This window comes from Onychostoma macrolepis, chromosome 03 (genome assembly GCF_012432095.1).
Source record: "Onychostoma macrolepis isolate SWU-2019 chromosome 03, ASM1243209v1, whole genome shotgun sequence".
In the NCBI taxonomy this organism is placed as follows: domain Eukaryota; kingdom Metazoa; phylum Chordata; class Actinopteri; order Cypriniformes; family Cyprinidae; genus Onychostoma; species Onychostoma macrolepis.
In genome coordinates, this window is record NC_081157.1 from 29,955,691 (window position 1) to 29,969,343 (window position 13,653).

General features: G+C 35.8%; 1 protein-coding gene across 6 annotated transcripts in view; it reads left to right on the forward strand.

Annotated features, from left to right (window-relative positions):
- Positions 1–13,653, forward strand: part of sdk1a (sidekick cell adhesion molecule 1a) — a 342,555-nt gene that overhangs the window by 133,614 nt on the left and 195,288 nt on the right. The window lies entirely within an intron of this gene.

A 13,653-nucleotide genomic window follows, 5' to 3' on the forward strand; every position in this document is an offset into this window, starting at 1 on the left:
TATCTGAAGTATCTGGATGGGAGACCTCCTGGGAAAACTAGGTTGCTGTTGGAAGAGGTGTTAGTGAGACCAGCAGGGGATGCTCACCCTGTGGTCTGTGTGGGTCCTAATGCCCCAGTATAGTGACGGGGACACTATACTGGCAATAAAAGCACTGTCATTCAGATAAGACGTTAAACCGAGGTCCTGACTCTCTGTGGTCATTAAAAATCCCATGGCACTACTCGTAAAGAGTAGGGGTATAACCCCGGTGTCCTAGCCAGATTCCCTCTACTGGCCCTTATCAATCATGGCCTCCTAATAATCCCCATCCACTTGATTGGCTCTATGACTCTCTCTCACCTGTAGCTGGTGTGTGGTGAGCGCACACTCGCCGTTGTACTGTGGCTGCCGTCGCATCATCCAAGTGGATGCTGCACACTGGTGGTAGTTGAGGAGAGACCCCCCCCCATATGATTGTAAAGCGCTTTGGGTGTACAGCAATACATAATAAAGCGCTATATAAATGCATTCATTCATTCATTCATTCATCTTCTGGTTCTTATCAGAGAAGGATTTGGTGTATTAAATAAACTAAAAATAATATTTATATATATGATAAACTAAATCAGTTGTGTAATATCACATTAAAATACCAGTTTATATTTCAGAGATTTAACTACTTCAGTGCTTTATGGTGGGGTAAGTTAAAATGCTGGCTTAATTTACCCCACAGCATTTGGCTCACTTTGCCCAACAGCTGCCATTTTGGGGAACTAGCTTGTTTACCAATTCAGGCTAATATTTAGCTAAATGATTTGCATGTTATTATATGTTGCTAAATAATCTATATGCATCATAAATATTTCTTAGACCTGGGTCAATTTACTTTGATGTAACAGCCATTACATCTGTTATGCTAAAATTTTACTTAAAATAATGTGTGGTTCCAAAATATATGGTCACATGGCAGTAAAAGTGTACAGTTGGCAAGATACAAGATGCAACTTACCTACTTGCTCATCTTACCCCACTCTCCCTATGACATTAGCTACTAGGCATGTCCAGATGTCAGACAAAACTCTGGCGTTTATATATATATATTTTGTATAAAAATTGTGTGTGTATATATATATATATATATATATATATATATATACATACACATACAGTATATAATTAAAAAAACAACCCCAAATGACCCCTACCCCCACCCCCGCTGTGGGAATTCTCACTCCAAGTTGAACTCATGTACACACATTGCATTACACCAAATACACAAAATAATGTTCTTTTTAGCAACATCATATGACCCCTTTAAAATGTCTTAAATAACATTTTCTTAAAAAAAGGCCTTAAAAAGTCTTAAAATGTCTTAAATTCAGATTCAATGGGTCTTAAATATTTTTGGTCACATTAACGCTAAAATATCTTTTTCAGTCTAACGGACCTAATGACTGTTTACAATCAAAGATTTTTTTTTGCTTTTTTTGCGTTACTGCGTCATCAGACAGAATTGCAGTAGTGGAATACAGGTTGAACTACCTTCTTTGTTTATATAATGTTCTCAATAATAATAATAATATTAATAATATAGGTCGAGCTACAGCTAGCTGACCAGCCTTCTAGCTAGTTTAAAATATTTTTATTTTATTTTTTTGACTTACCCAGCCGGACAAATAACCTGCCTAAAATTTCAGTGACCAAAAAACCCCCAGAAAAAAACAGCGAAGCATCGAAATGCGAGAATGATTCTTCTGATTTTATTACATTCAGCATAAACAGCGATTGATAATGTATTTCTGGTATCAAGGTTGCACTGTTGATCACGCTGCTGTCTCTTTGTGAGACACTTCAAAACAAATGAGCATAATAGCACACAGAAAGAAACCCAGAAGAAACACACTGAGGAAAAAATTCTAAATTTTTAGTTTATTCATAACATGATATATTTAAGTAACACCTTGACAAGGGAGCTATTTTGCTGAATATTTTCATGATCGCAAATGTCACACTGATTTTAGTTCAATAAACAAGTATTCAGGTAGTTACTAAGTTACTTAGATTTTAGACTCAATATTTACTGTTTTTGTTCTATTTCTACAACGAAAATAGTTCCAAACGAAGATCACAGCAGAAGTATTTTCCAAGCAACACTCGGTGGTGTTTTATTACTGAATGATTCAGCGTTTTGAATGAATAGGTTGAATGACACAATGACTCACTCATTAAGTGACTTACTGCCACCTACTGCTGGTTTAGTATGTTTAAAAGTATGCATTTCCCCCCAACATTTCTTATTTGTATATGCAAAAATGTATTTAAAATATTAATATCATAACATTATTTATTGCAGATGTAATTTTACAGTGTAAATGATTTAATCTGACTGGTAACAGCCCTATATTGTATATTGAATTTATTGATCAATTGTAATAATTTAACATGAAAGATGATGCATGCATTTAAAAAGGTTGAAAAAGGTCTTTGTAAAGGTAAATAAAAATATGCAGATTTAAGTATGTAAAATCTGATAGAACACTGAAAATATTGCTTCAGAATAAATTGTTTACACCACCAAAAATCTTGGTAAGGCAGTACGTTTGTGGGGACATTTTGTATGGAATAGTGTCTGCTGATATGAAAAGTTATATATGAAAAGTATATCATAGTAATAAATATAAATTATGACAGCAATGATATTTTGTTTTCTTTTTACATTGAACACATTAAATATTACAAATTTGTATGTAATATAATGTGTATTTCCATTACAGGATTAGATCTTAAATTTCATATAAGGTGGTATTAAAAAGGTCTTAAAAAGTCTTAAATTTAACTTGTTCATGTCTGCAGAAACCCTGGTATAATCGTTGAATGTGTAAATGTACCCCAAAGTGTTGTCAGCTATTTCTAGTTGTTAGAAGTGTTGGGTAAGTTTCTCAAAAAAAAAAGTAATCCACTACAAATGACTAATTACTTCTTTAAAATTGCAATTTGGTTACATTACTGATTACTGCATTTAAAAAGTAATCAGATTACTAATTCCTTTACTTTCAAGTTTACTTTATTTAAGTTATATTTGTATACACTCAATATGTGTTCATCATCAATATCAACAAAACACTGTGCTTTTGTAAAATAAAGAAAACAAACATGGTGCGCTTTCTGCCGTCTTGGTCTCCGTGAACTTCTTTCTGAAACATGCCACAAAAATGAACAAAAACTCAGCGAATACTTGACACACAGATATGAGAAATATTCCAAAGGAAGCTTAAAGTGTCTATTTTTAAATGAAGTCTTAGCTCGCATTTAACGGGCATACTCACTCGTAAAACATCATTTTAAAATGCATTTTACTTAATATTTTTTTCTTAACGCTGAACTTGTAACTTATGTAATGTAATTTTATTGACCTAAATAACTGTAATCAAATTACTGTGTAATAGGTTACTGTGTAATGCGTTATACCCAACTCTTGTTGTTAGGGTCTTGGCTGGTTCCTAAAGTGTTGCTAGTCACTATTTTTAGTAGGTTTTTGCAAGTTGCTGTATGGTCGCTAGGGTGTTTTTGGTGGTTAAGACTGTTGCTAAACTGATTTGAGTCATTTTAGCATATTGGTGTATGGTTGCATGTTGTTTTCAAGTTTGAGCAATAGTAATAATGACACTTTCCCTAGCAAACACCACTTATTAAAATCATTTAACCTTTTTTGAGAGTAGAAATCTTACATTCCCTGTCATTATCACTATAATTTGCAAAGTTTGATGCCTTATGCGCCAGTATGCGGTTGGCTGTTAACTAACTTCACATGTGTGTTTCTTCCTGTGTTGATGTATCATATCTTGTCAAGCGCTGTGCTCTCAGGTTCAAAGCCCTGGCTAGCGCTTTGATTCACAGTCAGCTCATCAAATGGATGGTAATGAGCTAGTTTTGCCTACTCTGATTGTCAGTGTGTGGGCTTTACTCCCCCAGACAGACTGACAGATAAAAAGCAGGCTAGTGCTCCCAGGAGCCCTTTTAAAGGTAATTGAGTTAAGAGTCAGAAGGCAGGGCTGTATTTCCTATGGAGTGCAGAAGTAACCAGCACTGGGAGGCTGTTAGCTCCTTATTTGACGTTACAAATGATTGCAGAGGGTCCTTGATTTGACAAGGAATGCAAAGTGATCCTGGTTTTCGTGGCCAGAGGGATATTTGAGGTAGTTGTAGTACTGTGACAATAATGAAATGTCAAAAGGCAATACCATTACCAGTTAAATTTCATATTTTATATTTACTGAATGTTTGTTTTCTGCCTATTTTAAGATTTTAAAATGGTTTTGTCGTCATCTAGCACTAACCTGAAGGGCTAGAGTTAGATTACAGTGCAAGGATATAACTCCTTAAGAGCAATATTTCTTGAAGAGTTCTTCATCTCAAATTGAATAGCTATCCATATTTCATAACACATTGTACAATTGTGATGCTTAAGTGAATTTAGGTATTACGACATTAATGTACTTTATGAAATATGGATAACTATTTACTTTACATTGACAAAATCTATTGATTTTAGTTTTTAGTGTTATTATTTTGTTTATTTTAGACAAAATGGCAAACTTTTGGAAAAATTTTTGAAATCATAAAATTAAAATAATTCTCTTCCTTCGGCTTGCTCCCTTTTATCAGGGGTCGCCACAGCGGAGTGATCTGCACAACCGATTTGGCACATGTTTTACGCCGGATGCCCTTCCTGCCGCAACCCAGCCCTGAGAGTGCACTAACTCGTGCAACCCCAGTGCTGGGACACACTCACCCACTCGTTCACACTCACACTCACTCACTACAGCCAATTTACTTTGTCCAATTCACCCATACTGCATATCTTTGGATTGTGGGGGAAACCGGAGCACCCGGAGGAAACCCACGCAAACACGGGGAGAACATGCAAACTCCACACAGAAAGGCATCCTGGCTCAGCCAAGACTCGAACCAGGGACCTTCTTGCTGTGTGACTACCAATTTCCGTTTTAAATTTCCATTTTAATTTTTCTCAGTTCCATTTTAATTTAATTATATTTTAATAACCAAAAGCATCTCTGATTAATTAATTTTTATAAAAAGCATTATTATATTTATTTATACTTTTTTTCAGAAATACTGTTGTGTATTTACATTTTTGTGCTAAATAAATTCTGGTAAATAATTTTTCTGGTAAATACTCCTTAAAATAATGTTTTAATAATATTTTTTTTTTATTAGTAGTGATACTATTATTACATTAAGTAATGTATTTCTGTCACAGTTTCTTCGATAAACCAAACTTTTATTTTGATTGCTGTGAAGACCTTTAAGTTTCTTTTTGTACAGCGGGTAAAATAAGTATTGAACACGTCACCATTTTTCTCAGTAAATATATTTCTAAAGGTGCTGCTGACATGAAATTTTCACCAGATGTCAGTAACAATTAGGGATGTACCCGAATAGCGAATCCGTATTCGGAAAGGCACGGAAAACGAATAATGCGCTCTATGGAGCCACAAAAGGGACATAGTTAGCCGCTTGCTAGCAGCCTGTTACATTAAATTTCACTTACGACATAAACAGAGAGAGGTAAGGATAGATGACCGATAGGACCACTGTCCTAAGCACCACTGATAAACATCTAATTTTGTGAAATGTGTGGTAAGTAGTGCCGCTCCGTAATACATTAGGCTGCGTGTGATTGCGAATCTCAAAAGTGAAAGTAAAAAGCAAACACTGCATTCATAAGTGATTTCAATGTCCCGCATATTAATAACGGCTCCCTGAAAGCACTGAAATATATTTTTCTCGTATATATTGTATTTATTCCCTTTACGGTTGCCGTAGTACACATCATTACCTTTCCGAATACCGGATTCGGATTCGGGCACATCCCTAGTAACAATCCAAGTAATCCATACATACAAAGAAAGCAAAACAAATAAGTTCTGTGAAAAAATAAAAAGAAATTAAGTTCTGTGTAGTAAAGTGGAATGACAGGGAGGTGCAAAAAGGCATGGAAAGCCAAGACACCAGCTGAAATCTATCAGTAATTAGAAAACAATCCTGCCCCTTGTCAGTCGAAATTAATATTAGTTGGTTCAGTCCTAACTGATGGCTTATAAAAAGGTGTCTCATGACTAACGTGTCATGCAAGAAACATTTCATGATGGTTAAAAGCAAAGAGCTTTCTCAAGACCTTTGCAACGTCATTGTTGCAAAACTGATGGCATTGGTTACAGAAGGATTTCTATACTTCTGAATGTTCCAGTGAGTACTGTTGAGTCCATAATCTGGAAGTGGAAAGAACATCATTTCACCATCAACCGGCAACGATTTCTGACAGAGGAGTGAAAAAAATTATCAGAAGAGTTGTCTAAGAGCCAAGGATCACTTGTGGAGAGCTTCAGAAAGACCTGGAATTAGCATGTATAACTGTTTCAAAGAAAACAATAAGTATTGCACAACTGCCATGGCCTGTATGCACGCTCACCACGCAACGCTCTATTGCTAAAGAAAAAGCATGTTGAAGCTCATTTAAAGTTTGCTGCACGACATTAAGACAAGCCTATGAAATACTGGCAGAATATAGTCACACCATGTTTGGAAGTCAAATGGCACTGCACATCACCCCAAAACATCATGGTGTAGCACTGGAAAAAAATTCATATAATTGAAGGAAGGATGAATGGAAAAATATACCGAGATTTTCTTGATAAAAATCTGCTGCCATCTACCAGGATGATGAAGATGAAATGAGAGTGGACATTTCAGCGAGACAATGATCCCAAACACACAGCCAAGGAAACTCTCAATTGGTTTCAGAGAAAGAAAGTAAAGCTGCTAGAATGGCCAGCCATTCACATAACTTGAATCAAATAGAAAATTTATGGAAATAACTAAAGAGCAGAGTTCATAGAAGAGGCCCATGGAACCTTCAAGGTTGTGTGGAAGTCTGTGTGGAAGAATGGGCCAAAATCACACCCGAGCAATGCATACAACTAGTTTCTCCATACAGGAGGCGTCTTGAAGCTATTACCAACAAAGGCTTTTGTACGAAGTATTAAATCAATTTCAGTAAGCGTGTTCAATACTTTTTCCCTGGGTCATTCCATTTTATTACACAGAACTTAATTTCTGAACTTATTTGTATTGTTTTCTTTGTACGTATTGATTACTTGGGTTGTTACCGACATCTGGTGAAAATTTCACCTTTAGAAATATATTTAGTGAGAAAAATGGTGTCATGTTCAATACTTATTTTACCCACTGTATATGATATGACAATAGTTATTTTCAAATGAAACGGTAAAATGCTCATGAAGTGACTCTCAGAACAACTCTGGAGATTATGTTCATGTGTTCATGTGTTCATGTACTCATTTATTGAGGCAGCAGTGGATGAAAACACCTGCGTGTAGTAAACAAAACTGCACGTCTGTGCCATTCATTCACAACAGAGACATGCAGAACATGCAGGAATCATATTTAAATAGTATTTTTGTGGCTTAATATTCACAGAAACTAGTGCATATTGTGTTTTGATTTAAGTGCACTGACCTACTTTTGATTTGTCCATACAAAATTTTGCGAAATCTGTGACGTTCCGCGTTATACAGTAAATTCCATTTCCATGACTGGATTCTGCAATTCCGTCTGCTTTTTCCGCATCGCGGAAATCATTGGGCCCTAGTTCTGTTTCGTACACACACAAAACGATAATTTACATTATACCATGCAGCTTTGAGTATTTTTCTGTTCAAAAATATTAACAACATAATAGACAGCAGCAGCTCTATTAGGCTGTTTTCTAAATAATATTTAAAATACTATAAAAAAAAGTTAGCTACTTTTCACATTCTTAGTTACTAGTTAGAAATAATCAAGATAAAATCATGCATAGGTCTAAAGAAATAAAAGTTGGCGTTTAGTTTTTTTGTTTGTTTGTTTGGATTTTCTGTGGATGTTTGCGGCATCACTCTGTCAGGTTTGCATTCCTGTTAGGAAAAGTTAGGAACAAATTAGAAAAGCAGCAGTAGCTAATGAAAAGGCAGGGGAAGGTTTCATCAACATAGCCCATCAGTCCTGGAGGAGGCCTGTTACATCCACTTTTAGCCAAGCTGTCTGCTGTCGGAACATTTCATCTTTGATAATAATCCCAACAAATTGAATTTCCTTCTTGGTCTCTACTTATGCATTCCTGAAGTCATCTTGCAGTGGTACGGTCCACTGGAGAGGCAGAATGCTGATGAGCCCCACACTGCCACTCCAGCTTCATGCACAGACAAATGGAAAGTGAAGGCTCCATTGAGCACACCTGGCAAAATAGGAAAGGTGGAGTAGACGGGAAAAGACGCCCGCACTCTACCTGTCTAACAGGCATCTGCCTGAGCCGCCCAGGGACCCGCAGCAGATGGGAAGGGTCTTTCTCGAGATCCAGCATGCTTAAAGAGGCTTGCCTGAAACTACATCAAAATCCTGCCTTTATCTGATTTACCATTATTATACTCATTAATAATGTTCATTTTGAATTTGATGGAGGGTTGTTTGTGAATGGTGTATCGTTATGACATTGATAAGCAGAAGAGGATGTTTTCATTTCCTTACAGGGAGGTGAAGAGCTGATTTGGTTCAGTTGTACTTGTTTCTTTTCCTTCCCTTTCCTATTTTTTGTCTGCTTGATTTGATCCTATTTGAATGAGAATTTGTAGAGGACTCGTTGGTATTCACAAGGACAGCCGTTCCCACAGCATATCAAACAGAGCGCGTCTCAAGAGCAACGTACAGTCATTGTGAATTCTTCTCCAGGTGTTTTGCTGGGAATACCTACGGCATTTATGCTAACACAATCAAGGTCCTTTTTGGCCTTTTTCATCAAGATGGACAATGTTAGTTGCAAACATAAGATAGCCCATCATGATGAGTGTGTGCTTTTGTCAGTGACATATTTTCTTTGTGTACACTGCTGATATTCCCCTCACAAGCTCGCTGAAGAAATGTGAGTGCAAATTATATGTTTACACCATAAACATGTGGATCCTGAGGCATAATCATGCAAAGCATTGATTTAAACTTGCCAGCTTTTTATTTGTCCCCTAAAGTCCACTTAGGTTAGAGAAGGATTCATAGGTTGTTATTTAGTTATCCTTACTCAGGCCCTTAGAAGTAAACGGGCTGTTTTCACTACTGTACCTTTAAATATGGAACAGCAGCTCAGTTTAAAATTCTCACTTAGTATCAGGTTTTTTTAAATACAGTATACATATTTCTTGTATATTTTCATATATTTAAATGTAAACGATGAATACTCATAACCCTAGTCTTCAGAGAGAGCCCGTATAGTATTAATAAGTTGCAAAATGCTGAATAGATTTTGATATGCAAATTTGGGGAGTTACATTTGTGTTGAATAGCATATATATGGAGAGGAGGTTCTGTTTTGATGCAAAGTTTTGATGTCTGTATATATTACCGATAAAAAGTTTGGGATCAGTAAGATATTTTTTTGGAAAGACATTAATACTTTTATTCAGCAAGGATACACTAAATTGATCAAAAGTGACAGCAAACACATTTATCATGTTACAAAAGATTTCTATTTCAGATAAATGCTGTTCTTTTGAACTTTCTATTCATCAAAGAATCCTGAAAAAAAAGGATTCACAAATCACAAATAATTTACACAAAAATATTAAGCAGCAAAGCTGTTTTCAACTTTTATAATAATAGGAAATGCTTCTTGAGCAGCTAATCAGCATATTAGAATGATTTCTGAGGACTGGAGTAATGATACTGAAAATTCAGCTTTACTATCAAAGGAATAAATCGCATGTTAAAATGTATTAAAAATATAAAATAGTTCTTTGAAATTGTAGTAATATTTCACAATATTACTGTTTAGTTTAATTTATTTTATTACTGACTCTTTACTTGTCTTGTAAAAAGTTAAAGCAATGTTTAAATGTTTGAGAAATACTTGACAGGTTTTTAAATAAAGGAAAAGTAGCATATTAGTGTTTTCTGTGGCTTTGAGATCAATCGAGAGTCATGGAAATCCACTTACAACTTAGTTTCAAACTTGTGAAATTTGTTATTTAAACTTTTTTTTTTTCTTTTTTTTCTTTGTTTGCAGTGTGCAGGAAGCTTTGAAAATTGTAAATATTAGAGTATGTCTTGCATAGAACATCAAGCTCTTCTCTTTCAAAAGAGCAAGGAAAATCTTGCTTTCTATAAAATGTCCCTCTCAGAGTCTGAAGTAGACTGATCAAAAATTAAAAATGCATTTCCCCTCTCATCTTCACAGCATCAAATAAGAATAAGACACACAATGAGTGAGAGCCGAATCAAGCTGTCAGAGAAGAGCTTCTAACGCGTCCGATGAAAAATGGATTGATACTAATGGCTGAAAACTTTCTAACAAGGTGCTCCTCACCCCGGTGAGGACGATTAAACTTGGGTGCGCGGTTTCCTCGCCACTCTTATTGCTGTTTTATATTTACAGCCAACCATAAGGCTACTAACATTTTACAGGTTTTGTGTCGGTGCTGGAGGAATGAAATAAGAGGCGTGTCAAGTCTGGCACGTCCTTCGATGTTTGCAGCGAATGAAAGGATAGAACAACACAAGCAGGGAATTGTTTTTGAACTCTTGAAGGCAGTCCATGCTTGTGCCGCATGTGAGAATCAGAGCTCATCATGTCTTTATGGCAAATACTGAAGCAACTATGTCCGTGGTGTTCAGTGTTTCCTAAAGCTTGGTTAAATGCCATGTGGGGATGCTTTGCACTCTTTAGATTTAGGAGATTTATTTGCCTTAGAGGTGAGCAGGTGTCTGCTTGTAGACATGACTTCCCTCTGAAATGAAGAACTGGAGAGACAGAGAAGGGGAAAGAGGAGGATGAACGTCAGTCTGACTGAACATTTCAGCGCTAGTGCAGTCGGAGATTAATCTTAGAACGATTATCCATGATTAGCATTGAGTGTTTGCTTTAATTACTACAGCTCTTGATTGCTGCAAACCCTTGTGCTTAAGAAAACATTTTTGTGATGTATTATTGATTTGAATTTAAATGTTTTGTTAGGAAAGGAGGCCAGTTATGATGTTTCTGCCTCTTCTATTCAGGCCTGCAGTAATATTGAGCACATAGTTGAGTAAAGTGTTGAACAGAAACTATAAGAAATTACAACTACAACATTTGTTGCAGTTTTTGCTTAAAGTCTATGTGAAGCAATATTAAATATGTGCCACAGAAAAATGTGTTATTAACCACCCAGCCAAATTTCAATGAGAGAAAAAAAAAACACCAAGTAAATAAAATAAAGTATAAAAATTTTGAAAAAATAAGCAGTTGCTCCAGTGCGTCAACCAGACCGGCCCAAAAAATCCTGAACACAAAAATGGTAAAAAACTGTTTAACGGTCTAACTCCACAATTCAGTGCTACATAGTCCAAAGTCTTTGTAATGTGTTTTCAGCAATACATTTCTACAGACTTTAAGTGAAAAGCATCCATAGGTAGTGTCTTGTTGTAGTTTCTGGATTTTGTGGTCCCGTTTTGCGCAATATCAAAAGAAAAAAAATCCACAATAGCATTTCTATGACTTTGAAAAAGAGGGAAAAAATATATCCAGTGATTGATTACAAAAGATGTCAAATGCCATCACTCCCCCAGCCAATGTATTAGTAACTAGTTTTCTGTAATTTAACGACAAAGTAATAAAACACAAAGTATAAATGTACATTAATGTTTAATAAAGAAAAACCTGCTAGATTTACGATGTTAATTTCTGTGGAAATGCATTCTCACTCTCTGTGATAAGGGTCCATTAGCGTACTGTAAATGTGGTCCAGACCTTGGATTGGTTAGATCTGGACCTTGAATCATATTTTATATATATCTATATAGTGTGTGTGTGTGTGTGTGTGTGTCTCTTCAAATTTAACAACCAAAGCCCAAAGTATGAAAATCCTAGAATTTCTTTTGCAATTCCTGAAATGCTTATTACTTTTTTAATTTCATCTTTGAGCAGCATATGGGCTCCTGAAACAGTCTGATTGTTCTAAGCTTTGCTAGTAGAGAAATTCAGAAGATGGACCTCGTGGAAGTTGAATTGAATACCCATGAGATAAAGGGTTCTCAACTCCCCAGAGAAGGAGCTCCAGGATGGAACCTGATTGGCAGCAGGTCCACCCATAAATATTTATCATAGTACCCAAAAACAGAGGAAATCTACTTCAATGTATGGTCCTTGCATTTTGTGTCGTCCATTCTGGAGAGACGACTATAGTAAACCCATAAAGCAATGCCCATCTTTCCTCGCCCACACCGGTCACTCTCAGATATTTCTCAATCACTCTGACCTCAAGGACACTATGTCTCTCTCAGCTGTCACCTGGAGTCTCACTGGCCCTTGGACTCCATCTCGTCCTTTCATTCCATTTTTACAGGCCTCATTGATATGCTCCACAGCAGCTCGGCTGCATCTGTCTACATTCTCCACCATGTGCTCTACAGCAGGTTTGTGACCCCTTGACATTTCGCCCATTTAACTGAAACACAGCAATTCAGGAGCCTGTACATGAGCTTAAAGTGTCTGAATGTGGATATATAAATTCAAACGAGTCAATTTAAAGAACTTGCAGTTGGATATTTTTTCTTTAACAAATTAATTTGCATTAATTGCTGCATCTAGTACAGGAATCTGTTGAGGCTAAGGTTTAAAAAAAAAAGCCTCATTATATCTCTCAGCACATGCAAAACATGGCTTTCTTAATCAGTATCTGTGTCTTGTTTACCAATAAAACCATATCTAAAACTGGATACATTTACTGCCATAACATAATAACATCTCTTATATTAAGTTTATATTTCTTAGTACATTGACAAATAGTGTTTATTTGTTGTGTGCATACATTTAACTACTGTATATTTAGAGAGGTTTTTGCCTAAAATTAGAACGCATTTTGCCAACGGCGTAAGAAAAATACACTTACTGTACATCAAAATATTTTCAATAAATCAAGCATTATATCACGCTTTGGTAACACTTTACAATAAGGTTCATTAGTTAACAACATTAGTAAACATGAATTAAGAATGAACAATACTTTACAGCATGTATCAATCTTAGTTAATGTTAATTTCAGTATTTACTAATGCATTATTAAAATCTCAAGTTGTGTTTGTTAACATTAGCTAATGCACTGTGAACTAACATGAATAAATAATGAACAACTGTATTTTCATCAACTAACATTGACAAAGATTAATAAATAGTGTAATAAATGCATTTTTCATTGTTTGTTCATGTTAGTTAATACATTAACTAATGCTAACAAATTACACCTTACTGTAAAGTGTTAGCTACGCTTCTTGTGTAAATCATCCTGATGTTTAGATAATATATTTGGCTTGTTTTCCAGTAAAAAAATGATACAGAAAATAAGTGCATATTGGCTGAGACGCACTTCTCTCACTTACATATTTCAGATGGTTTATACACTGTTTAAAAGAGCCATTGCATGGCACAATTGATTTGTCTGAGCTTTAGGGGAAACATGGCGATGCCGCTGACAGAAGTCAGATTCACTGCACCCAGGTGTCCTGGCTCTAAGTCGTCCTTTTTTTTCAAATCAAAGCTCGGAGCCTTGCTCTTGTGAAGTGTGGAGAAAT